Raw genomic sequence first — 27366 nt, 5'->3', positions numbered from 1 at the left:
TAGTTTTAGACGAAAGCATTTATCATAGCATTTCTCGTAGCAGATATGCTGCCAAATATCTCATATAATATTCTATGGCATCAAAAGTATATTGTGCTTTTACACGGTAGCATTTTGATAAGCATTTTGTCGTGACGTAGCAAACAAATCACTGGAGAAGAGCGCAATTATGTCTCAAAAACTAAAAACGGATATTTCAGTCACTATTTCTTGTAAAGCCCTTTTTCGCATATGCTTATTATGATACAAAGGACTTTTAACAGCGCAGTTATACTATACAGATCCATAGATTTTAAAATTTACAGAAGAAATTTCTAATATTTTAACAGAGTAGTGTATAAGTAATGGAAATAAGGTGTGCACTTACATCTGAAATGCGTATTTACGTGGAAATATAGAAATTAAAGTCGAACCTGAAATGCACGTAATCTTCAATAAGCTGCCATAAAATTATATAAGTCTGTAATTTCCCCATTTTCTATCGAGAATAGAACCCAATCAACCCCTTCAGGGCTTCTAACTCGTTCCCACTACTGATACTACTAGTACTACTACTATTCCAACTACTACTACTACCCGTTCCTACTCCTACTCCTATTCCTATTACTACTACTACTACTACTCTTACTATTACTACACCTACTGCTACTGTTACTATTACTAAGTACTCCTACTTCTACTCTTACTACTACTTACTCCTCCTCCTCCTACTACTACTACTTACTTCTACTGCTATTACTCTTACTACTACTACTACTACTACTACTTACTCCTCCCACTACTATCACTACTTATACTATGGATCCGTATAGTACAACTACACGTTGCCACCTGTTAAAGTGAACCTGCACCGGAGAATGCAAGAGCACACCTCAGAAATGATTGCTGAAGGTACAATAAATGAAATGAAAAGTTTTTTTTTTTTTTAAATGAATTTCTGTGTGGATCCGTATAGTGAAACTGCACGCTTTTAACTCTGTACAAACAAGGATGTTCCTCATATTTTTTTAATCAACATAATAATAGTATCCCTATTCCAACTCATTTTTCTTTACTACAATTCAATTTCCCACACAAAACAAAGAGCATGGATGTTTGAAACAAAATCTTTCGCTTCCTTTTAACACACCACGGCGCTGCAATCGGAATAGAAATGCTGGGGAAAATGCTACGAAATAGAGCAGGTTCTATCGACAAGAAATGCCATAGGATATGCCATGGCATGGGAAATGCTATAGCATTTGTTACTTTACACGGTAGGATATCGATGATACGATTTTTGCTACGAGAAATGCTACGATAAATGCTTCCGTCTAAAACTAGCCTTACTTTCTGAGAGACTGATGATGTGCCAGCAGAAAGAATCGTATCACTACTTGCGTGTACTTGTAAAAGTTCCGGCGTAACAATGTGCTAGCGAGGTACATGTACGAGCTGGCAACCAATCAGGTTTCCTCTGTGTGCATCGGTTTCTGTTGGTGGAGCGACAGAGTAAAAGGAAGTTATAGAACAATCACATAGCAGCCATTTTGAAGATATCTGAGAATTACGGGGCATCATTCCGTAGCGGTTTAGGTCAACGCAATGCAAAATTAGTGTTTTACTTTGCGATTGTTTGTGAATTGCAATAAAATCCGCAAATTTTGCGTAAACCTTTACGATCTTAGGCAATAGAAATCAGAAATGAGATATTGTCGATTGGAGAATATGTTGACTTTTATTTACTCTTGTGAACGTTGTCATTGATATATAGCGGGAAAATGAAATACTACGAAGAAAATTGACAACTTTTATTGTTGTAACAAAGTAAACTGATTAGAGTACTTTTGTTTGTAAGTCTAAAATCTGTACCATAGTGGATTTAAGATCAAATATCAATATCACTATACATAACTCGTGATACAAACTGATGAACGAAAAATTGCTCTTGATTTGTTTAAACATGAGAAAAAACATAGCATGGAATAACCTGGCACTTTTGTAACTATTTGCGTTGACGCAACGCTAAAGTTGCAATTTTGGTTGTGATAATTGGCATAGGAATTACAATGACTTTTTGCATTTTAGCGTATGCAGTTTATTTAAAGACTGGTACGGAACGACAAGACATTGGTAAAAATCATAACTTTTATGGATGCAATCCACGACAAGTCAACTCCGCAACCATTTCATTTACGGTAGAAAACATTAATAGTTTGAAAACAAAAGTTCAAATTCATTTCATTTCAATCTAAACACATCGACCACTATTTGTTCATTATTGTGCATATTTTGTAACTTATTATTATCACTAATAATATACAAGGTCAGGGGTAGCCCATGCCGTCAAACCAGTATACGCCACTTCGAAAATCAATTTTATCTATTATGCCTATTATCGCAAACCTAAGTGCAAATTTGGAGTTTCATTGACGCAATCTGATTCTGAGCTGGGGCTGCGTGTCAACAAACTTCTCTATCGGTGCAAAATTTAGACACAATGCCTTATGCAGAGTCGTTTTGAAATAATATTAGCGTAATACTAAAGACTGACTACTGCAGAAAACGTATGTTAGTCGAACTCTTTAGTAGGGAACTAATTACGCTTCAGAACGACTATGTATAAGGCCCAATGAGTGCGAAATCAGCTTAAATTGTCAAATTTTAACCAGAATCACAGTAACGTAGCTAGAGTTTTTTCAAAGGGGGGCCAATGAAGGGCCCAAGAGGATTTTGAGGGGGCCATCTCCAATATATATATACTGTATATATATATATATATATATATATATATATATATATATATATATATATATTAGGGATGGCCAATTCCGGAATTTTTACTTTCCGGAATCCGGTAAGTAAAATCGGAAAATTCCGGAATTCGGAAAAATTCCGGATTTCGGAAAAATTCCGGATTTCGGAAAAAATCCGGAATTCAGAAAAAATCCGGAATTCGGAAAAAATCCGGATTTCGGAAAAATTCCGGATTTCGGAAAAATTCCGGATTTCGGAAAAATTCCGGAATTCGGAAAAATTCCGGATTTCGGGAAAATTCCGGATTTCGGAAAAAATCCGGATTTCGGAAAAAATCCGGAATTCGGAAGAAATCCGGAATTCGGAAAAATTCCAGATTTCGGAAAAAATCCGGAATTCGGGAAAATTCCGGATTTCGGAAAAATCCGGAATTCGGGAAAATTCCGGATTTCGGAAAAAATCCGGAATTCGGAAAAAGTCCGAAATTCGAAAAAATTCCGGATTTCGGAAAAAATATTTTTTCTTTTTGTAATTCTAAGAATTTTGTTCAAATGCAAACGAACAAATTTCCTTTTTGTAATCCTAAGAATGTATGATGCAAGTTAAGCTGAAACTTACATCCTAAAGTATACACTACTCAATCTTCCCATGGTTAATGAGATGTAGTCCAAAAGTACGATGTACTCCTAATATTTAATTTTTGTTTTACTGTGATATTGTCCAGAGGTAAGACATATATCAAACTGAGATAAACAACTTGACATAATGAAGATGTTATCATACGTAGTTTTCCAGAAAATCGTGAGAAACGATTTTTTATGAAGTTAAAATATGCGTCGCTTGTTGCCAGTGTGATGCAATTGATAACTTTTATGCTGAAATAGTATTATTATTATTATTATTATTATTATTAATCGTTTATGTACTGTAAAAGAAAAATATGAACCGTTAAGTAGTAGATTTTATCTGTTGTTTTTTGATATCTTCTAACAGTAATAACAAATTGCTTGTAAATACGCAATGATTATCAAGGACAATGGCATATTAATGTAAGGACTACTCTGCAGACTAGCAATAAACAATAAACAATAACAGATAAACAATAGTCCCCCCCCCAAAAAAAGTAACTAACTTGGGCACGTCAGAATGTTCGCGAGAATATAGGGACGCATTGAGACTAGCAAAAAACGTGGTGTAGGGCCGTACGATGGAGGCTTTAACGTTAATGTTAATGGCACCAATGAGCACTTACTTGCTCTAACGGTTAACCTCATTTTTGAAATGATTCTTAGAAGTGGGCGTGTTGGCATGCAGTTGGAGTACTAACGATTTGCGTCACTATCGAACACTAACGTAGCGACGTTTAAAGTCGAAATTGGAGTCTGACATAAGTGACTTGTCAACTTCACGGACATTATATTTTCCTTGAATGCGAGAATTTTGCGCCCGGGAAATTTGCGCCCTACCCCAAAAAGAGGGGAAAATGCGCCGGCTATATATTTGCACTGGGATGTTAGCGCCCTACAATTCAACTTATTATTGTATTGTGTAAAGTAACTTCCACTCGCACTTGAACTAGGCTTGCCTCTCATCGTCTCAGTGAGTTACTCCATCCGTTATAATATTCCGAACAAATGAAAAAAATACAATTTTAGTTCACTAAAGGGCAATCCATACAAATACAATTTTTCATTATACTACAAAATTTACAATAAACGTATAAATGACTGATATATAATTATTTATTAATATAATCAAAGAGTATAATTTAATCTATAAAAGACTGTTTGGCTTTACCCAGATATCTCTGTTCACAATCCTTGCGAGTTGTTTGGCTTTTCAGGACACAAAATATAGAAAAGAAAATGTAAAGTGAATGTAAAATCAGTTCAGTAATATTATCAAGAAAACTATGTACAGTGTGTTTACTTGCTGGAATTACACTTCAAACACACAATTGCGTTCAGTCGTTCTTTCAGGAAAAATGTTCCGGGGGGCACATTTAGTATTCCGGAGGGGGGTCACTGCTGGTACTATTCTATTTATTATTATATTATAGACGTATTATTTTGGTCTCCTCCGAGGGGGCACTCTGAGAGCTCTGGGGAGGCCAGTGTTCCCCCAAAATCATCTCTGGAAGAAGCAGTGATTGCGTTGATCCGTTGTGTTCTTTTGGCTTATATTGAAGTTTATTCTCCCCTTATATAGCCACAATGAAAATAAATCACAAATGGCATGGTTGTGGGGGGAGGATTGTTTATGCTGTAATGTCAGCCCCTCCGAGGAAATGCGTAAGCTCCAGTAGGTTCTTTTATTTCGCAGGGCTCAAACTTCCCGGTGGAGGTACATCGCAGGCGCAATTTTCCCTGTTCTTGAGGTAGGGCGCAAATTTCCCAGACGCAAAATTCTCGACACCGCTCGAATAACCTCGGAAGACGATATCTTTTTCAATACTTTTTTTATATTCTTTTACTCGATATTTCTTCATAGCTTCTTATTAAAATACTTACTAATATATCCTCATTTTATTGTCCTAACCAATCAATATGGGTATGTTGTCAGTAAAATATTTAGATTGATCGAGCCTCTGGTGTGTAACCACAGTATTTCATATCATGCCCCCATTAGAAATCTTGGCTAAACGAACCAATATATGTTGCCAATAAAATAGTTTAGAATTATTGAGCCCCTGATAAATAACCACAGTATTTCGTGACAGACCTCCCCCCCTTCCTATTACCATATTCTAGCTACGTGCCTGACTCAGTTAATTCTCTACATTCTTTACCAAGCACACATTTTCTAAAGCGGAAAATGCTCTCTAAATACCTAAGCTCATTATTTTCAGCAGATGCACAAACTGGGTAACATTCTATCTACATGAATGTTATATATGTCGATTACTGGAAACCGCTTCTCGCTATCTATTACCATATTTACTATATAATGATTAACGTTAAAACCGGAAATGGTTGATTTGTACCGCTTCCGGTTTGAATATTACATTCATCAGGGAACTCGATTCTTAACTATTGACTCTGTACATCATGGCCAAAATTGATTGGTAATCCATCAGATAGTTCTTGAGACTGTTTGTTTCACTGACGGACAGAATGAATATATGGCTATAGAGTTTTGATAAACTAAATTCGTTAATGAGTGATGATGGAACAAATATAAGAAAGGGAACCAAGAGTACCACCGGGAAAATTTTCGAACACAAAATTAGCCATCGAAAACCCACATGTCCTGGGTTAGAATACCATAGATGAAAACTCTACCACTGAGTCATCAATCACCCGCTTATTAGTTTTGTTAACTATTATATTAATATAAATTAATGAATGCCTGCTTATGTTAATTATTGAACAATTACATTGTATACTTCGTAAAGTCAAAAATTATAAATTTGTATTTACTGTACATACCGTGAGCGCAGAAAGTGTTCGTACACCCAGGGACGTAGCTAAGGGGTGGCCCGAGGGGGCACCGGCCTCCCCAAATCTTGGCTTGGCCCCCCCAAATACTTATTTAAAAGTATGTTACAATTTTTTTTAGCCGACAATAAATGAAAAAAATATTCATAGTAAACTGAAATTATACATACTTCTAAGAAAAGGTTATTTTTAAAAAAAAATTATTTATAGGCTATTTCTTAAACGTTAAGTGAATGGTAATAAGAGTATAAGATCAGTAACTTTGGGGCCTGGGCGTCATTTTCGTTAACACTGGGGGGAAGTTCTTCCAGCCCTTAGAGTGATTCCAGCCTTATAGTCGACTTGAGGTACTAAGGGCTAAAAATCTATACGAATGCACTTTTTATAACTAACTAAGACAGAACTGAAAAGTCGATTCGATTCAAAAGCTACAAGAATCCCTCTCCCCCATTGCTGAGTTTTGCAACATAGTATTTTATACTTTGTTTTACTAGAAGGTATTGAGTGTAGATTTACTTTCGTATATTTATTATATTTAACAACGATTCTGGCTAAACAGATGAGAAACTATTTAGACCCCTAAACAATATGTACTGGCGCTGGCAACAGGCTGAGCGGGAAAGAGTCTATTTTCGTACTGAATGTGGAGTGCGCAGTGTTAAGTTTGCTATGTGTGTGTTCTTGAAATTAAGTTAAATATGGAGAGGTTTATAAAATCTGGATATTTTATTTCACATGGAAAAACTGAGAAGCACTTGACGAGTACCTGCAGCGAAACTGATAAGGTGCATGTTGTTGCTGAGGAAAATATTCATTCGGACACTGTTGATAAGGAAGAAGCTAAGGAAGTTGCTAGCACCTCACAACAAAACATTCATGTGAATGACTTATTTTCAGAGGTCCAAAGAAACTGCAGAGATTTTGGATCTACAAAACCACGCATCTAGAGAAGTAATAACTGCCCGTCGCGAGTGCTTAAAACGTATAGTGGCGATTGTGATCCATTTAGTTCGACAGGGATTAGCTTTACGAGGTAAAAATGAAGATGACAACAGTTTAAATAAAGAGAATTTCTAGTAAATATTCAAGTTACGACGTTTTGACCCTTTTTAAAAGAATATCAGCGCCAGGAAATACCACTTATTTGTCCCCAGAAATTCAAAATGAAGATATCTTATACTGCGGTGAGGAAATCATCAATGTCATTGTAAGTGAACTGAATGCCGCTGGAAAGTTCAGTGTTATAGCTGATGAAACACGAGATATTAGTGTTTCTGAACAACTTAGTGTTTGCGTGAGATATGTGAAAAATTCTAAAACGGTAGAGCACTTTTTGAAATTTCAGGTAAACAATTATCGAAACTTTGGCTTCTGTAGGTGTTAATAAGGGCTCAAAATGCATTGGGCAAGCTTACAATGAGGCGAGCGTTATGAGAGGCCACATAGGTGTTGTGCAAAAGTTATTTCGCAAGTCTCATCCCCTCGCACTGTATATCCATTGCTATGTGCACCAGTTAAATTTAATAATATTTAATAATTGTAAAAGTGTGTTCGTTCGAACAAGCAAATACCTTTTTGATTTATTGCAGACTGTACGTAACTATTTCTCTGTGTAAAAGCTTATAGACGATAAAGCAAGCTCAGACAGCGTTAGGTTTGGAGCAATCCAGTATACCTGGCCTTTCAGACATTCGTTGGTCTTCACATACCGGTATTTGTTCACTGAACGCTGTAAAAAAGAATTATGGAGCTATAATCTCTGCATTAGAGGGTAAGGATGCTAAGAAGACTACTGAAGCTGATTGTATTGCGAACAAACTGAAATCATTCGCAACTGTTTCATGCTTGATTGTTTTTTGCAAGATTGTGGGAATTATTAGTGGCCTGAATAATTTTCTACAAGGAGAAGATATTATCCTAGCAGACGCCCAGCTATCTATTTGTTCGGTTGTTGGAGTCATAAAAGAACTTAAAAAGGAAGAAAATTCAATGTGTCTCTACACTGAAGCATTGGAGTTTGACACACGAAATGGTGTAGAATGTTTTAATCAACCAAAGAGCAGAGAAAAGCGAGATAATAGTATTATGAAAGGTTTTCTGGTTTCCATTAGTATTCCGAAGAGATACACTATCGGGTAGTATTTCACTATCCAAAAGTACATGTTTCAGAACCCTAAGGTACTCACGAAACAACTTGTATAGAGGGAGTTTGGCACCTTACATATAATTTGAAGTACTCACCAACTATCTCTATAAAAATTGTTGCAGAAGTACCGGAGGATCGTGAAACTTGGATATTTGGATAGGGCAAATATTAGTTTCTAAGTGAAGTCTTGAGGCGACTACGGTAGGTCCCATAGTTTCGGAGCTATGGACCTTTAGTTATTTTTTTTAAATATGTTGTCGGGTGCTTATAACTCCGAAAGGAAGCATTTGTGCACCCAGGTTGGTCTATACTTTTTGTCCTATCTTGGCGTCAGGAATTACCTCCCAAACGTCGGTGTTGTTTTGAAACACCCTATATACCGGTATATATATATAATTCCATTTGCAAATATGCCCCCCCCCAAACTCAGAACTCTGGCTACGTCCCTGCGTACACCTATGCTATTGAAACGAGAATGCCTGCGAAAAAGAAACAGAAAATTTAAGAAGTGTAATAACACACACAATATGAATAATGAAAACTAAGCTTTATGAATATATCAATAAAGAACCACAAAGACAAGTTTAATGGTCAGAAAGTAAATAAATTCCGTAGAAAATGTATAGAGTAGACGCAAAAAGTGATCGTACACCTGACGTACGAATACGAAACGAAGATACCACAACTGGGGTTCACTAGTATTCACCTGAGTATACACCTCTGTATAGCATGACGAGTAACAGAATGAGTTTAGTTGTGAATAGGAGTGAAAAAAACTGCACGGTGGGCTGTCGAAATGGGAAGCAACCGAACAGAAACAAATGAGGAGACAAGAAAAGTAATTATTAAAGTGCATAAGAAGGGTAAGTCTTTGAGAAAGATAGCAAACCTCAGGGACAGATCCAGAGGGGGGCGATCGGGGCCATCGCCCCCCCCCCCCACAAGAGGAAACTTTCTTATTTTATATATAAATAAACCCATCCATAACAAGTTTGGAGCTCTTAAAAGTAGCAGTATTACTGCCGACCGCCCCTTCCCCAGAAGTCCGTCCTGGATCCGCCCCTGTATAGAGTTGCCACAATCGAGTATTTTCCGCTGTATGTTTGGAGTCGTTGTCTTGCTGAACAATAAATTGTTTTCAAGAACGATCTTCTGCGCACTAGTATGGAGATATTCCTTTAATATGTTAATATACACTTTGTGGATCATCACTCCATCGATAAGGTGGAGACGACCCACTCCTGAGGCACTCATACAACCCCAGACGAGCACGAACCCTCCTCCGTGTCTTACTTTAGGGACGAGATTTTGAGGATTCATCTCTGTATTCACCTTGCGCCATACCATACGCCTCCCATTGGACTCGATAAAATTAAATTTACTTTCGTCCGAAAATATGACCCTATTCCAGAAAGAAGCCTGATCCCTTATCTTTATACTCTTTTTCAAACTTTAGTCTCTTTATACGATTTGTCTTGTTCACCCAGAACATTTTCCTGGCTATCCGACCATGATACCCTGCAAATATTCCGCACTGTACTGGCTGATACTTTAACACCGCGTGTTTCCAGATCCGTTGCCTATTGCACAGCACTACTTTTTGGAACCTTTTTTCTTTCCCTAATAATGTAACGTTTAACTTGTTCACTCAACACTCTTGGTCTTCCAGTTCTTTTTATTATTATTATTATTATTATTTTTATGGTTTCGCACAGTGATAGAAACATTATACATCGCAATTATTGTTTGTACTGTTGAACGAGGCCTGTCTGCAAGACCTTGAAACAGCTTCGCACACCTCCCCAATCCCCAGACATGAACCCCATAGAACATCTATGATCTGTTCTGGAGACAAGAATCAGAAGGCACAGCTTGTCTACTAAAGAAGGCCTAAGAAAAGCTATTCAAGAAGAATGGGACATAATCAGTCCCGAAGCTACAGAACTACGAACTACTACAGGTGAAATCAATGCCACGAAGACTACAGACAATCATTGACGTAATCCCACAAAATATTAAATAACGTAATATACTTTATAAGCATTAATTCAAGCATAAGTGTACGGTGACTTTTTGCGTTTACAAAAAAGGAATTCTCTCTTTTCTTCTGAACAAAACAGTGATTGTGTTTGTTTGGCCTTTCTCTTGTATATAGAAATAAAATGTATGAATGTGTAGTCTTAATTCTGGTTATATATTGTCAACATATTACTGATGTTGTATCAATCTATTATTAATAATAACTATGTGAAGGGGAGTGACTCAATTAGAGTATGAGCGTTTATCTTTAAATAGGCATTTTATTGTAATATCTTTTAAGTCGTAGAGAGTAAGATGTTGTTATGTCAAATTTAAGTAAAAATGGTGGAATCACATTTAATAAATCTGCGGATATAGCGCTTGACTTTTTGAGAGGTAATTTATTAACTAGAATTCTTTACGAATTACTATCACCGGGAATCGAACCCTAAGCATCTGCACCATGTCAACAATAATACTGTGGCGTGCCTATTAAGCAGGGATGTACGTGTTAAAAATGACACAGTACTAGTTGCTTCTATCTACTATCTGAAGTAGATAGGAATACATTAAAACTACTATCTCCACCAACCTACTGCGTAGGATTTTGTATAACAACATGCGAAAGGTGATTGAATCAATTATAACTTAGACTGTTAACTTTAAAGTATTCATTTATTAGATTATCTTTGAAGTAGAGTTTAGAGTCGGATGTTGTGATGTAAGTTATTAGATAAAATAGCTGAATCACATTTAATAAATCTGTTGGTGAATTAGTCAACTCGAGAGTATCAGAGATGTATTATAACATACCTCGTTGAACTGGATTCGAACTCCTGGGTACGAAGTTCGTCGTCTAAGTTCCACACAGTGGATGGATGTCCACTGGAAATGTTGTTGTCTACAGCTGGTTCCCAATAGCTGTTCTACTGAGAATGATCCTTGGAGACTGATCCAATAACGTCTCCCCTGTGACTGATCAACCAATGGATCTCCTGCGACTGATCCTTATTCCGTCAAACATTACCTTTTTATGTTCATGTCCATGATGACGAATTTGTTGTTGTTTCATTACAAATTCTGCAGCTCTTACATCTCTGTGCCGAAATTGTGCTGAATCACAATTTCTACTGTTTCTCTCATTTACTACATTCTCCAGACAGTTTACGTCTGCGAAATTCACAATTTTACCTAATTTTGATAATGTGTGATTGTTAACACAAATTTATACAACGTTTTACATTTTCTTGCTTTTCGTATTTGTTTATGTTCTTGTGACACTTGCAGACTCGTGTCTATTACTTCAAGAAAACAACAATCATCAGCAATACGTAACCTGATGTTATAATATGTCTGTCTGCAACCTAATTACGTTCTTACAACAAGTTAAATTATAAACAAAACTTTCCTTTTGAAGCCAATTAATAAAATTGAATGAATTTAGATATTAAAATATTCCTAAATTTTGGCGTACCGTGACACGCCCCCACTTTAAACTGAGGCATCTCCGATGACGACTAGATCTTTGAAAAAGATCGGCTTTCGGAGAACTCCCTGTATACAAAAATTTCCAAATTATTAATTCATGTAAAAATTACAGATATAATTTTTCTTTTTAAATTGAAAGCCAAAATTGTACTGTTCAGATTAAACAAAACAAAAATTGATGGTTAATAATTCTCACGGATTTTTTTTTTCAAAAGTCCAATTAATTCTTTTCTACTTATGAAGCCAAATATGTTCGATAGCAGTACACTGCATTTATCTGCCATCTGTTGTAGTAACACAGAACTACTTGAAGTCTGTCTTCAACACGTTAACGATTGTTTCCATCCTAAGTCCTTTCTTAGGGAACTTGTAAATGATATATTCATATTTAATTTATACATACACACACACGATAATATACTTTTATGCACTTTCACTATAATTTTATCTTGATTTCACCAAACACACTAATACACCAACACTAAAACAGCATTATTGTTCCAACAAACTTGACCCAAATTGAGTTACATAGTTGGCAACTCAGTGTTAACTCTGTGTCAACGCTTTTATGTTAAAGTGATGATCTTAGCAAAAATTCCTTTTTCCTTCTTCTCCTTCTCTCATTTCCGCTCAACCTTGACCAACTCGCGCATCCGTTCTACGTGTAAAACGTCCTTTTCCATCACATATCATTCCACGTAAATTCATGTCCACTCACTCTTACAGTTTTACTGCACTATTATGTAATAATACTATCTCAGTACTCGAAAACTGAATTCACCAATTCTCAAATGTGATTATTTTTTAAAAAATAAGTGTGCATTTTTCAATTATGTGATGTGTGATAACGTTACGTGTGTTACTGTGTTATATATATATATATATTTTTTTTTTCACATCCTTCACTCTTATATACATCTCCTCTACTTATTACTGGTAAGTAACCTAATTTTATTATTTCCTATTACTTGTTATTATTTATTAAATTTAAACTTTATTTATAATTCGACAAGTTTCTTATTTTAAAAATGTTTCTATTATTATTATTATTTAGGTATCCCGTTACCTATTCTTTTAATTATTCCTATTATTAAGTTACTCATTTTATTACCATTCACTGTACACAAAATATATTTATAGATTAGGGATTTTATTGATGCAGACTCGCATTTCCTCGAATCTGGGATTGGGCTTTTGATGGTAAATTGCGGCCCTCCCCGCAATTTCATCTACAAATACCATTTTGTATACAGCTACTTACTTATTTATTTAACTTTTGGTGTTTTCCTAGAACACTTGTTATTACTATTTATTTATTTATTTATTTATTAAAAAAACTTATTTAATTTAAATTTCCATTCTTCTTCATACTCCAAAATGTTTATTATATATTTATTTATTTAGTTCGACAAAATCGGGTATAAAATTGATAATTTACTATATCTAGATGTTATATCAATAATCAATAGTACATATATCGTACTCTCTATGATTCTCAATTCTCGGTCATTAACTTCAACGTCTTTAGTCACTGGCCTTGCAACATAAAAACTATTCAAGTTATCGTCACTTTCGGGTTTTAATTAATAATATAATAATAATTAATAATATAATATAATAATCTTAATAATAATATAATGTTAATAATGCTAAATAATAATTAATTAATTTATTTGCCAAATGGCCTAAGCTTTGAAACGGTATCTATGATCAGTTTTATAAACATGATTCTTCAATCCGTCTCTGAATGTTCTGTAACACTTAAGGGTTTCTCTGTAGACTGCATATAGCCAAGTCTTATTTTTCCCCTAAATTATTTCTTAGTAAGCTTACTTCATTTATTTACTATTTCTATAGCTAGAGCTCTCTATCTATCGCTTACTTCTCATTATTTCAACTAGTATATATTCTTGCTTACTTATTTACTTATTTAGCTAGCTTTCTTTTTTTTCTTATTAACATTAATAAAATATAATCATAATTCTTAATAATATAATAATAATAATAATAATTGTCACTTTCTGTTATAATAAAATTCTTCAAAATTAATCATAATCTTGACTGTCACGTCCGTAATGAAATATCTATTATTCTATTTTTCTATTAAATTTGCTATCTATTTCTCTATTATCTTTATCTATTTTCTACTCTCTTTCTCTTTCCAGATCTTTCCATCTCTCCTCTTTCTCATTTTCTTATTCCTGAATTAAATGTTCGTGATTAGTCTATTTTCTACTTTTCCTATTCCTAGAACTTAACTATTCTAACTTAACAGCTAGATAGCAAGCCTATTTTCTCTATTCCTATTTTTCTTAAACCTCTATTTCCTTAACATTTAAACTATATCTTTTATTACTATTCCTAAATTCTAATAAAAAAATTCAAAATTTTGCTCTTTCTAGATACTTAGCTAAATAGGTCAGATTCACACAAAAAAAAATCACCGCTTTGCAGAACGACAAGTGGGTAACTATTTCCTTCTCTGTACCGCCTTAATGTCGCCGAAGACTTATGTGTTATTAATAAATAAACATTTTCGTGAGAGGTCTGGTAAACGCCCAATGCAACATCACGAAAATGTGAGTTCTTACCTACCTAGATTTTCCTATCAAGATGTTTCCTAATTATGAGAATATCTTTACTAAATTTTAAAACGTAATCACTAAACATTTAATTTCATCAATCATTTTTTATTCATTCTATCTTGCCTTTCTCTCTTCTTATTTATTATTATCCTCTTTTTTTCAGATAGCTTCTTACACATAACTATTTTCTTCTTTATTATCACATTATTTAGTCATACTCAAAAACTTTAAATCCTCATTTATTTACTAATTCATTTGTTTATTATGCCGTAAAGACATCTTTACTTATCCAATTAAATTCCAATATTTACTTCTTTTAAATTCATTTTTAGTACTATAACTAATTCCTACACCTATTTAAATCTTACTAAAAAAAAAATAATATGCAAATCCTTAACCCTGTAACCTAAACAATTGTTATAATTATTCTTACTAGTAACTAACCTATTCTTAACACTAATTACAATTACTATGACTATAATATTTCTTAACTAATAAAATATTACCTAATCCCATATCCTAAATATTACAAATATAACTAATAACTCTAAATACATCTACTGAGTTTGCTAATAACTCGTCCATCTACATATCTAAATATGAATATTTATCATAACATCCAAGCATTTCGCTGGATGAATAGCAATGATGACAGCACTGCTGCGTTAAAAACAACATTTCTACAAGTATTATGCCTAATTTTATCACCCAGTGTGGGCGGGTGGTGCGGGTTAATTTACCCTTATGGCCTGTAGCCATGATTATAGCCTCATAACTATACTCTTATTTAAACCTAATGACAACTTACTATCGTGACGGGAATCGAACCAACGGTCGCTTTTCACCATAATCATGATGGCTAATCAAACCTAACGCGTTATTTATTAACTAAACTACTTTACAAATTACTCTTGGCGTGCGAAAGGTCGTAACTTATCTGGAATCGAACCAGTATCTCCGCCATGTCAACATATTACTGATGTTGTATCAATCTATTATTAATAATAACTATGTGAAGGGGAGTGACTCAATTAGAGTATGAGCGTTTATCTTTAAATAGGCATTTTATTGTAATATCTTTTAAGTCGTAGAGAGTAAGATGTTGTTATGTCAAATTTAAGTAAAAATGGTGGAATCACATTTAATAAATCTGCGGATATAGCGCTTGACTTTTTGAGAGGTAATTTATTAACTAGAATTCTTTACGAATTACTATCACCGGGAATCGAACCCTAAGCATCTGCACCATGTCAACAATAATACTGTGGCGTGCCTATTAAGCAGGGATGTACGTGTTAAAACTGACACAGTACTAGTTGCTTCTATCTACTATCTGAAGTAGATAGGAATACATTAAAACTACTATCTCCACCAACCTACTGCGTAGGATTTTGTATAACAACATGCGAAAGGTGATTGAATCAATTATAACTTAGACTGTTAACTTTAAAGTATTCATTTATTAGATTATCTTTGAAGTAGAGTTTAGAGTCGGATGTTGTGATGTAAGTTATTAGATAAAATAGCTGAATCACATTTAATAAATCTGTTGGTGAATTAGTCAACTCGAGAGTATCAGAGATGTATTATAACATACCTCGTTGAACTGGATTCGAACTCCTGGGTACGAAGTTCGTCGTCTAAGTTCCACACAGTGGATGGATGTCCACTGGAAATGTTGTTGTCTACAGCTGGTTCCCAATAGCTGTTCTACTGAGAATGATCCTTGGAGACTGATCCAATAACGTCTCCCCTGTGACTGATCAACCAATGGATCTCCTGCGACTGATCCTTATTCCGTCAAACATTACCTTTTTATGTTCATGTCCATGATGACGAATTTGTTGTTGTTTCATTACAAATTCTGCAGCTCTTACATCTCTGTGCCGAAATTGTGCTGAATCACAATTTCTGCTGTTTCTCTCATTAACTACATTCTCCAGACAGTTTACGTCTGCGAAATTCACAATTTTACCTAATTTTGATAATGTGTGATTGTTAACACAAATTTATACAACGTTTTACATTTTCTTGCTTTTCGTATTTGTTTATGTTCTTGTGACACTTGCAGACTCGTGTCTATTACTTCAAGAAAACAACAATCATCAGCAATACGTAACCTGATGTTATAATATGTCTGTCTGCAACCTAATTACGTTCTTACAACAAGTTAAATTATAAACAAAACTTTCCTTTTGAAGCCAATTAATAAAATTGAATGAATTTAGATATTAAAATATTCCTGAATTTTGGCGTACCGTGACAATATATATTTTCCACCTCCCGTTCTCATGCTAGCTGTTTTCAATATAAAGTATGCACGGTGTACGAACACTTTCTGCGCTCACTGTAGGTATGTTGACAATAAGCGAATGTTATTAGAATATTTGTTGAGATTTATTTTCCTTCACTGCCTTTCGCCTGGTTAAAAAGTAGTTTGCAGTGCTTTGGAGCAGCTGCAGGTGGGAACGCGATAATGTTTGAGACATACCGGCGACTTTTTTGTGTGTGAAAATAAGACCTTTCTCATAAAGTAGTAAATAACTGCAGTAGCAATTGTCTACGTAAATGATAAAGACATATCCAACTACAAGAAATTAATACAGCATATATAGCCTATTCATTATTGTGTTTCTCTTTTAACAGCTATTAGCTAAGGATGGATAATTCCAGAATTTTTACTTTCCGGAATCCGGAAAGTAAAATCGGAAAAATTTCGGATCTCGGAAAAATTCCGATTTTTTCTAAATTCCGGATTTTTTCCGAAATCCGGAATTTTTCCGAATTCCGGATTTTTTCTGAATTCCGGAATTTTACTGAATTCCAGAATTTTTCCGAAATCCGGAATTTTTCTGAATTCCGGAATTTTTCCGAAATCCGGAATTTTTCTGAATTCCGGAATTTTTTCCGAATTCCGGAATTTTTCTGAATTCCGGAATTTTTCTGAATTCCGGAATTTTTCCGAAATCCGGAATTTTTCTGAATTCCGGAATTTTTCCGAAATCCGGAATTTTTCCGAATTCCGGAAAGTAAATTTTCTGATTCCGGAAAACAAAATTTCCGGAATCCGGATTCCGGAAAATTTTGGCCATCCCTAATATATATATATATATATATATATATATATATATATATATATATATATATATATATATAGGGGAGAATTGTATAAAACGGGGACGGCGGTTCAAACGGGGACATGGTGTTTCTACATGTTTGGCGCTGCTTACAGCGGCAAGGAGGCTATGCATTATTGTTCAAGACAACGATTACACCATTTTGGGTAGGAATAAAAACATCACTGTACAGTTAGTGTGGATATGTATTGCTTTGAAGCTTTTGGCGAAATATTTTTTGATGTGTCACCGTTCTACTATTTGATTTACTCTCTGATTACATGTAGAAATAAATTTGGTAAATACACTAATTAGATTTAAGCTATTGTTTACACGTTTCACTTATTGGGTTATTATAACCTATGATCATAGGGAAGCCATGTTTTTCCATGTATGTCACATTCTGCCAAAACGGGGACATAGAAGGTAGTACAAATTGGGAACGTCCCCATTTTAGACGACATATAACATTATTACAATTTTCTTGTAGTTCGCGTATTACAGTCCGCTTGAGGTTGCGTATTACAGTCCAGCACATACTAACACTAGAAGAAAGTCTTTTTGGCCTGACACTAACCGATTTACGTTCTCTTGCGTTCGAGTTAACCGAAGCGAATCGTATTTCCCACTCGTTTAACAGAGACAAGAAAATTGCTGGAAAATACTGGCTTACGGTTTTCTCTGAGACACCCTAACCTTTCTTCGCCTGATCCTGAGAAGACATCTGTGGTTAGGGCAAAGGGATTTAATCGCGAGACTGTCAAAATGTTTTTGATCTATTGGAGTATTTTTATGAACAATATCATCTCTCTCCGAATGATATTTATAATGTTAACGAGACAGGCATCATGATGGTACCCAATAAGCCGTCTAAAGTGCTTGCGCTCTTTGGAAAAAAAAAGTAAATGCTTTGACATCATCTGAAAAATGGGTTTTAGTGACTAAAAGATGTTTGTTTTCCCCGGGAAAATTATATGTTGATGGATGATACACCTCTTGGTTTATTTGTTGCGTATCACAAGAGTGGCTGGATAAATAAGATTTTTTTTTTGGTTTGGTTTAATAAATATTTAGAGTTTGCAAATCCTACTTCTGAGAAACCTGTGATACTTCTATTAGACGGTCACAATTAACATGTCAAGAACTTATAACTGATCAAATCTAGCAAAGAAAAGGAATGTAATTTTGTTCTGCTTTCCACTACACATCCCACAGATTACAACCTCTGGATGTTAGTTTCATGGCACCTCTAAGTAACCACTATTCTAAAGAAGTAAAGAAATGGTTGATAAATCATCCTGGCCGGAAAGTAACCATTTATCAAGTCGGGAAAACTCTTCAATGTAGCTTTTGTAAAGCAGCTTCAGTGCAAACGGCAGTAAATTGCTTTAAAAAAAACTGGAATATACCCCTTAAACAGAGATGCATTCACTCTATCTGAGAAGGACGAAAGACCATGCGGATCGACAACAACTGCTGAGGTTTCTCAACTTTCTACCTCTGTGCCCATTTGTGTCCTGCCACCAGCTGCAGAACTATCTCAACACTTCACGCATGCGGCTGCCACTTCTCCGACATAAAAATGTTAAACCTTCTCAACCTTCAATATCTGGGATTAATTGGGATCCGGTGGAAAGTTTTTCAAGTTATCGCATTTCATCAAAATTGCTCATATCTTCACCTAAAGAGCTCTACAGAGTTAAGAAACATAAAAATAATAAAAGAAGGGGTAAGACGGTAGTTCTCACTTCCTCACCATACAAAGTTGAATTAGAAGCAGAAGAAAAACGAAAGGAAGAAGATTAGAAAAACCTACAGAAAGTTTGCTAAATAAGGCTAATCCTAGTATCTACTAGTAAAGAACGAAAAGTGAGCAAGCGTATTGGAATGAAAAGTGAGATCTTGTCTGATAAGGGTTATACTCTTAGAGATCCGAAATCAAAGAAAATTAAACTCAAGACGGAAACAATACTATCTTCATCGTCGGAAGAGGAAGAGAATTCTGACGTGGCTTGTGTTTTTTTGCAACGGACTACATAGTCATTCAAAAGCAAAAGAAGCATGGATTAGGTGTTCTGGCTGCAATGTGTGGGCACACGATGCCTGTTCTAACGTGGACGAAAAGGATGATATATCTGTTTGTGACTTTTGTAGCACGTAAAGTTTAAATTGTTGCTTACTAGACAAAAGTATTTTATTTCTAATTAGTTTTATTTAGTACGAAAATCTCATTTTTATTTATTTTTTGATTAATTATAAACAAGATGTTTGTAAACTAGATATTTGTAAACTAGATATGTGTATAAGATATAAACAAGTTGTAAAAAAGATGTAAAAAGTTTTAAGCAAGATATTTGTAAGTTTTGAAAGTATTCGGTCAGTTTATAAAGGCAACCCCATTTTACCCGACTAGTAGTATAAAACGGGGACTTTCACCCTTTCTCAGTTTCCCTTATTTTTTGTTAAAATAAACGTTCTTATGATACAAAAAGGCCTGTTTCATGGTAGCCAACATTCCACTGAATGTTTTGATTTACATCTAGCAATTTTATCATTGATAGTTTTGGTTTTATGTACTAAAATATATAAGGGTTCCCATTTTGTACAACTTTCCCATATATATATATATATATATATATATATATATATATACAGTAAAACCTGTCAACTTGGCCACCTCTCTAAGTTGGCCACCTGCTTATCTTTACCTGGTTCGTCTTGAACCTGCATTTTCCCATAAGATATTCGTTACTTATTACTTTGTAAGTTGGCCACCTGTCTATCTTGGAAGTTGGCCGCATTGAAGCAATGTTTATCCTATGTTGATAATGATAAATTTACCTGCGTATTTTGGCCACGCGAATACGTTTTGTTATTTTTCTTAACTCTTTCGTATTCCTGTATGAGAGCCAAATGTCCTGTATTTGTTACAGGAGACAGAGAAGCATAGATTCCCACGATTTGTTCTTGGTCAATGGCCAGAACACTACCCTGACAAGATGAGGGGGGTGAAGGAAGATGCGAATAAGAAAAATCACGTACAGGAATTCAGGAAATGGTTGTACGTATTTGTTTACCCTGTCTTTTGGTAAAACCATTAGCTATATCGGCTCCTTTCATCAGTGGGGAGCACCGCCCGCTGGAAACGCTCTCTTCTAGTGGGCGGTGGTGGGGAGTTTTAATAATTCCGAAAAATTCTCAAGGTTAAAGCTAATCATCTCAATTGTCATTTATTGGCACGTGACTGCTTGTCGATAGGGAGCGAAGGTTTTAAGATATGGATTCTCTTAAGATTTTCTCAACGCTGCAGCCTAGCTGTTGCGCACCTAATCCTACATTTCCCCACTCCCTTCTCCGCGACGATGATGTTTTGCAGTGTTGCAATCTGCAGGGAGCGGAATGGTCTGAAGATTTTCTACGACATTTGAGTGTAAATGCTTATATTGACTGCATTAAATTGTTAATGCATTTTAATATTTTCTCTTTGAATATTAAAAGAATTAAATATGATTAGGGGTATTTCTTACTAACGTAATATATGAATTAAATCGGTGAAAAAGTTCGCAATGAATTTTAATGAAGAATAAATAAACGATAGAACAGAACTCACCTTCTAAATGTTTTCCATTTCTCCTTCAGTTTCACTCTCCCACTCAACTGAGTCTGTATCGGCCGATGAATCTGTCGCATTGCCGCACCGTATTGTTGCAAATTATTGGTTTAATAAATTGGAAAAATTCTCTTGCCAGTTCGTACCAATGAAAAAATTATAACAAAAAGATAAATTTTCCTTTCAGAAGGCGGGAAGGGACCGCCCCGTCGGAAAGCGCCACTGCTTACAATGTATCCATGAGGTAGTCTGCACGAGCCAGGCCCGTGAATTAATAATATGAGGCCCGACCCGAGTTAGAAATATGTTTTAGCATTTAGACCCAACCCCATATGATAATCAAATGAGCCCGAAATAAGCCCGAATTACAAAAACTTAACAATTAAGGCAAAATTGTTTTTTTTTTTTTTATTTGCAACAATTAGATGTTTAATTTTGCAGTTTAAAAGCTTTCATGATTCAGAGACAACAAGGAAATAAAGGTTATCCTTTACATTTAGTTAACTATGAATTCTAAAAAAAAAAAAAAAAAAAAAAAAAAAAAAAAAAATCATTATATAAATTCTCATATAATATAAACTGACATTGTCTTGAAGAAGAAAAACCAAGATACGTTGTTCCCAATGCTCTTGTTCCTTTAATTCAGTGTAGTAAGCAGTATTTTCACTCAGACAAGCCAAGCCGCGGTGGCTCAGTGGTAGAGCGTTCACCTTTGGTGCGTGGGCTTCCTGGGTCGATCCCAGTTCGCGCCAAGTGGGCTTTGTGGTGGACAAACACCGTGTCAGTGGGTTTTCTCAGGGTTCTCCCGTTTACTCTCACTTTCTTCATTCCACCATTTCACTCATTCCTCATCATCACCGTCTCCCTTAGCCTCGATGCACAATCGTGGGATGTAAAACTGAATATTTCACTTCATTTCATTATTACAGAGCTATGGTTAGAAGGAAACATCTTTATATAGGCCTATACAGAATGATGATTACGATGACGTGTTCTGTCTGAAGGCAGGTCTTTGACCTGCAGCAGCTCCCTGTGAAAGGTGAACCCATGTTGGTTTGCTATTGCCTTCCATGAGATGAAAATGACATCCTAACGACGAGGTCGAACGTATACCTAGGGTAATAATTAAATCAAATATTTTAATTGCAACTATGCCAAATATTTTGATCCGCACTTCTGGAAGAGGAACTAGCTGAAATAAAAGAAATCGTTGAACAAAGTTTTCTCTACTAGTTATCAGTTGTTATACTTTTTTTTTTCGCACAAGTTGTATCTTCGGCCTTGGAAGTCGAATAATTATTCATTCTTACTCAGAAGGATGGGGGGCGCAAAACGTTAAACATTATAACACTTGAGACATAGTTTGTACTAACAATAGACTGAAAGCAGCTTATTTGTTGTCTTATATTGACAAAAATACTTTTGTCAACTCGTCTCATTGAAGTAAGACAGAAATATTTCCCTTTCAGAAAGATGCGCCCCCGTTATGTATTCGCCCTTGGTTCAGCATCGTAATGCTCTAGTAGGCTCGGCTGTCAGGTCAGTCTTTAATGTGGCATCCAGAAAATTAAGTCATTCGCCTTTTGGTTTCTCTTCGTTATAAAGCTTAATAACGAACATACGTGAATATACTACCGTAGAATACGAAGAGCTACCACCGCAACGCATTTTCAAAAGCGGGATTAAATGAAATGGACCACTGATATGAGAATTACGAGTCGGTACTATAACGCTACACGGTAATATTTGTCATTTATTTTAGCAGGTGATATTTGTTGTAACATAAACTTGCTGAGTTAGTATCACTGGAACTTTCAAAGCCAGACCAGTGGATGGAAGAGTAGTGGGAAGGATGGCAGAATACGAAGTGCTCCGTAGCGATCTGCGCATCTTGGTTTGAAACTTGTCGAGTTATAGGCTATTTGAGAAAGCGTTACCCCCTGTAGCAAACGCGGCCAAAGTGGCTATTCAGTAATTTTACTTTCACCAGATGTGTAAATCATACTGTGAGCCAGTCAGGGTTTACAGGTCTTTTTGCCAGGTCCAGGTGTGTAATAGCAGAGTTCCAATACTCTGCACAAACCATATTCCAAGCAGCTGTTTCTTGCTACAATCCCTTTGCCTGGCAACACGTCTTTCCTTTTTTTCCCTTCCTTTTGAAATCTTTTAAACAGCAGGCGGTCTATTGTTCCGATCCGCACCAAATACGCTCGAGCTGACGTTTTCTCGCGATTTTATTGCTTTCGCTTTTATGATTAGCCATCTACATTTAAATACATGGTCAGCGTATTCCAAGAGTACGCATGAGCAATAAATACGCTTTGCGATTGCCTCAAATAGCCGGGTGCCAAGGGAAACACTTGAAGCTCATTAAGAAGAGATAGTTACTATAATATTGGAATGTTCATATGTGCAAAAAAGAATAAAAGACATACGTCTACAATGAACCACAATGAATAAATTTGTTATTAATAACTGATTTGCTACTTTTCGAAAGGTATCTACAGAAAATATTTGTCACTGCCGAAAAAAATCATATAAACTGCATATATATTATTGAATTTATAATTTTGCTTTTCTTGTTTTCAATCTGAATAACTCAGTTTGCTACAACACCAATTTCAATAAACTGCGTACATATGTTTCGATTTTATAGTTGTTCGTGTGATTCTGTTTTCCATCCGAATCATTCAGTGTACCAGGCTAGTTTTCAGGAAGAAAAATGTACATATATTAAATATACTATAGTATTTTTTTTTAGTACTGTATATTGTTATGATTACTCAATACACATTATTTAAAAGTAGATGTCATGGTATTGCTTATTAAAATTTTACAATCAAATAATACTAGAAATTCTATTCTAAAAATACACCAATCACACTTATTTTCTGTAAGTTGGCCACCTGTCTAAGTTGGCCACTTTTCAATGGAACGGATGGTGGCCAACATAGACAGGTTTAACTGTATATATATATATATATGTGTGTGTGTGTGTGTGTATTCAAGGTAAATATTTCCAGCTTTGTTGTTCATGATTTTACTCTTTGGAAAACAATGAAAATATAAGGATTTAGTACCTCAAACAACTACGATTCATTAATGCAATTGATTTCTAATATAAGTAAATAGTTATTTAATCATGGCGTTTAAAATATGTGTAGCTGGTTGACTTAAGTGGAAGCAAACACAATTTTACAAATAAAGAAAATAACTTATAGATTCATGCCTCTACTTGAAGAGGATTTTTCTATTCGTGTGGGCAGCAGCAAGCATATCCACAACTTGTTAAAGATCTAACGATTTAGCAATTTTCTTCTCAATATAAAGTAACACTAAGTTTTTCAACCTATCATGAGTCATTGAATTCCGTATACAAGTCTTTAATCTTTTCAAAGAAGAGAATGACCTTTCACATGTAGCACTAGAAACTGATATAAACACAGAGATGATACCTAGCTTGTAGGTTTCTAGGAATGCATTTTTGTAGACACAAAGATCAACGAAATTCGTTAAGGAATCAACTTTGTTTTTTTTTTCTCGTCTTCATACAACTTAATTGTTAGAGCAACCCACATTGTGCTTTATTTCTTGTTTAATTATGCTTTCTTTTAAAATTATGCTTTATTGTTAATTTCAATGATTATTTTACATTAATCGTGTATAATGTATAATATTTATTATACATTAAATATTCTAAATATCTTGATCTATATATTGATATTTTTTTTGCAACTAGTTTCTCTCATATTTAATGAACTTTCTACTTAATTCATTGTAAAGAGATGTGCTTTGCTCGAATAAATTTTTTCTATCATTTGTGTGCACCTTACAGGTACATATATATAGAAAGGGAAAGTAAAAGATGCCACCAAAAAGGACAGAAAGTGCTTAAGTTCAAAAAGTAAACATAACAGTATAGTATGAAGTTCTTGCATACTATTCATTGTTGGTGGAAAAATTTCTTCTTTTACTTTTTTCTTTTCTCCACATCAAAGGATTACACCGAAAAGTTTACAGAAATTAAAATAAGCTTTTCATTGTTGCATTGTTATGTTCTCAATGATTTTGCATTGTAAATAATGGTTTTAAAAAATATTAACACAGTATGTTAAACTTTCAGTTAAAGAGAATTTTCCAAGAATTGTGCTATATATTTTAAGTTATGCTTTATGCTTTATTTTGTAAAATTATGCTTTTAAAACTAGTTTCTTCTGGAGCTTTAGACAATCACAATCATGCTCAAGGTACCAACCATATGTGTAAATTGCTGTTATGCTTTATATGCTTTTTATGCTTTTGGGTTGCTCTATTAATTGTGTTTGGGAGGATTTTGAGTTCTCACTTTAATGTTTGCAGATCACTCCATAATGCTGGGTTATAGGTTCGACAATGTTGTAATTTAAAAAAGTTTTTACTTTTTGGATGTAGAGTGGTGACTGATCTGATGATTTTGCAACATGATACAAAGCGGCTTTCCATATCAGTGATTGTCTATCAATAGTAGGGAGGAAAATGTCTCTTGATAGATATATTATCTTTAGAAAATTCGTTTTCTGCATCCAATGAAGGAAAAGATTCATCCAAAATGAATTTGTGATATTTCGATGGCGGATGTCTAGTTCGTTTCCACGAGGAACCCCTATATTCTATTTGATTCCGGCTCTGGAATTCGAGACCATTTTCTTTGCTCATCTCCAAACATTCTTGATAAATTTGTTCGAATATTGTTGGTTGAGAGTCATATTTACCAGACTTCATCTTGGACAGCGTTTGAACTAGTGTATCTACAAGGATCAAACCTTCTGACATGTCTGCATCTACTTGAGATAAGGCGAAACTCAAAGTTATAGCATGGCACCAGTAATCTTCATTTTAGCAGCCCGAAAACATTCCCTCGTATACAGATCACACTAATTTTCCGGATGGAATGATGGAAGTAAATAAATATCAGAAGTTCCAGATTTGTTTTAATACCGCATGATAATATAATGTGTTGAAAACAGATTTTATGAAAAAAAAAAGGAATAAATGGATATGATAATTTGTAAAAAAAAAAAAGTGATAGTGTTTAAGTGAATTACAAGAAAAAGCCTTGAAAAGTAATCAAGAGGAACCATTAATATGTTTTTCCTTTGTTATAATAACTTGTCCTAAGGGACGACGGTGATACAAACTAATGAGACTTTATAATTGCAAAAAAAAAATCATAAAGCACTTAATTTGAAATTAAAGATTGATAACATTTGGTAATATAATGGGGATTCAGGCTGGCACAGGGGGAGAGTGAAAACGGATACAACAGAGACTTTTTTTTAGCCATGTGCAAAGAGATTAACCTTGGACTTCGGGTGAGAGGTTACCATATACTCATGTGAGTTTCAATTGCTACTACTTGTAAAAGTTAGCTAAGAAAGACAGTCTGAGCATAGTTTTAGTTTTCTAGCGTAATTAGTTTTTGACAAGTAACTCGTATATGCTAATAGCATCGTTAATATCATGTTGTATGTGAGAATTGTCTTTGTGTAAATAAAATTGTAATTAAGCATTTCGAGGTAAAACAGGTTCTTTTACTTAACTTCTACAAAGAAAAGATTAGAACTTACCTCTTATGCACAGATACGACAACGTGGGATACTGTCGGTCAGTAAATAATATAATCTGAAGTCATCTACCATATGTAACTAAATATAATTGATTAATCATTTTTATTAATCAATAAATAGTTGTTTGGTAGATAAACTCATAATAATAATAAAAATAATAATAATAATAATAATAATAATAATAATAATAATAATAATACCAAATCATTTAATGAATGTTATGCATTTGTTCTATGTCGCCATAATCAATGGAAATCAATTACTTAGTGTACAAAGACTTTTTTCGTCCAACACAAGTGTAATGTTTTACTGCAGTGCATGTTATTTGTAAGTATGCATATCATATTTTAGTATGACTTTCAACATTGAAGCGAATGAGAATGCCGAAGTAGAACCTGACGACCTTCTACACCCGAAAGCTGGAATGTTAGCGGTACTTTACGTAATAATGATGTTCTAACATGGTTCTTTAATGGATGTTGTCAGACGGTTTGGTAGGTCATTAGGGGTTGATGACATGGATTTGGAAAGTTGTTATATTTCTGTTTTTAGTTGTGCTGACATGGAAAGGTCATGTACTCTTTTTCGAGTGTGTATACGTGTCTGTAGAGACTTTATACTGG

This window comes from Thermobia domestica, chromosome 5 (genome assembly GCF_964235325.1).
Source record: "Thermobia domestica chromosome 5, izTheDome1.hap1.1, whole genome shotgun sequence".
Taxonomy (NCBI): Eukaryota; Metazoa; Arthropoda; class Insecta; order Zygentoma; family Lepismatidae; genus Thermobia; species Thermobia domestica.
Note: the sequence above shows the minus strand (reverse complement) of the source record.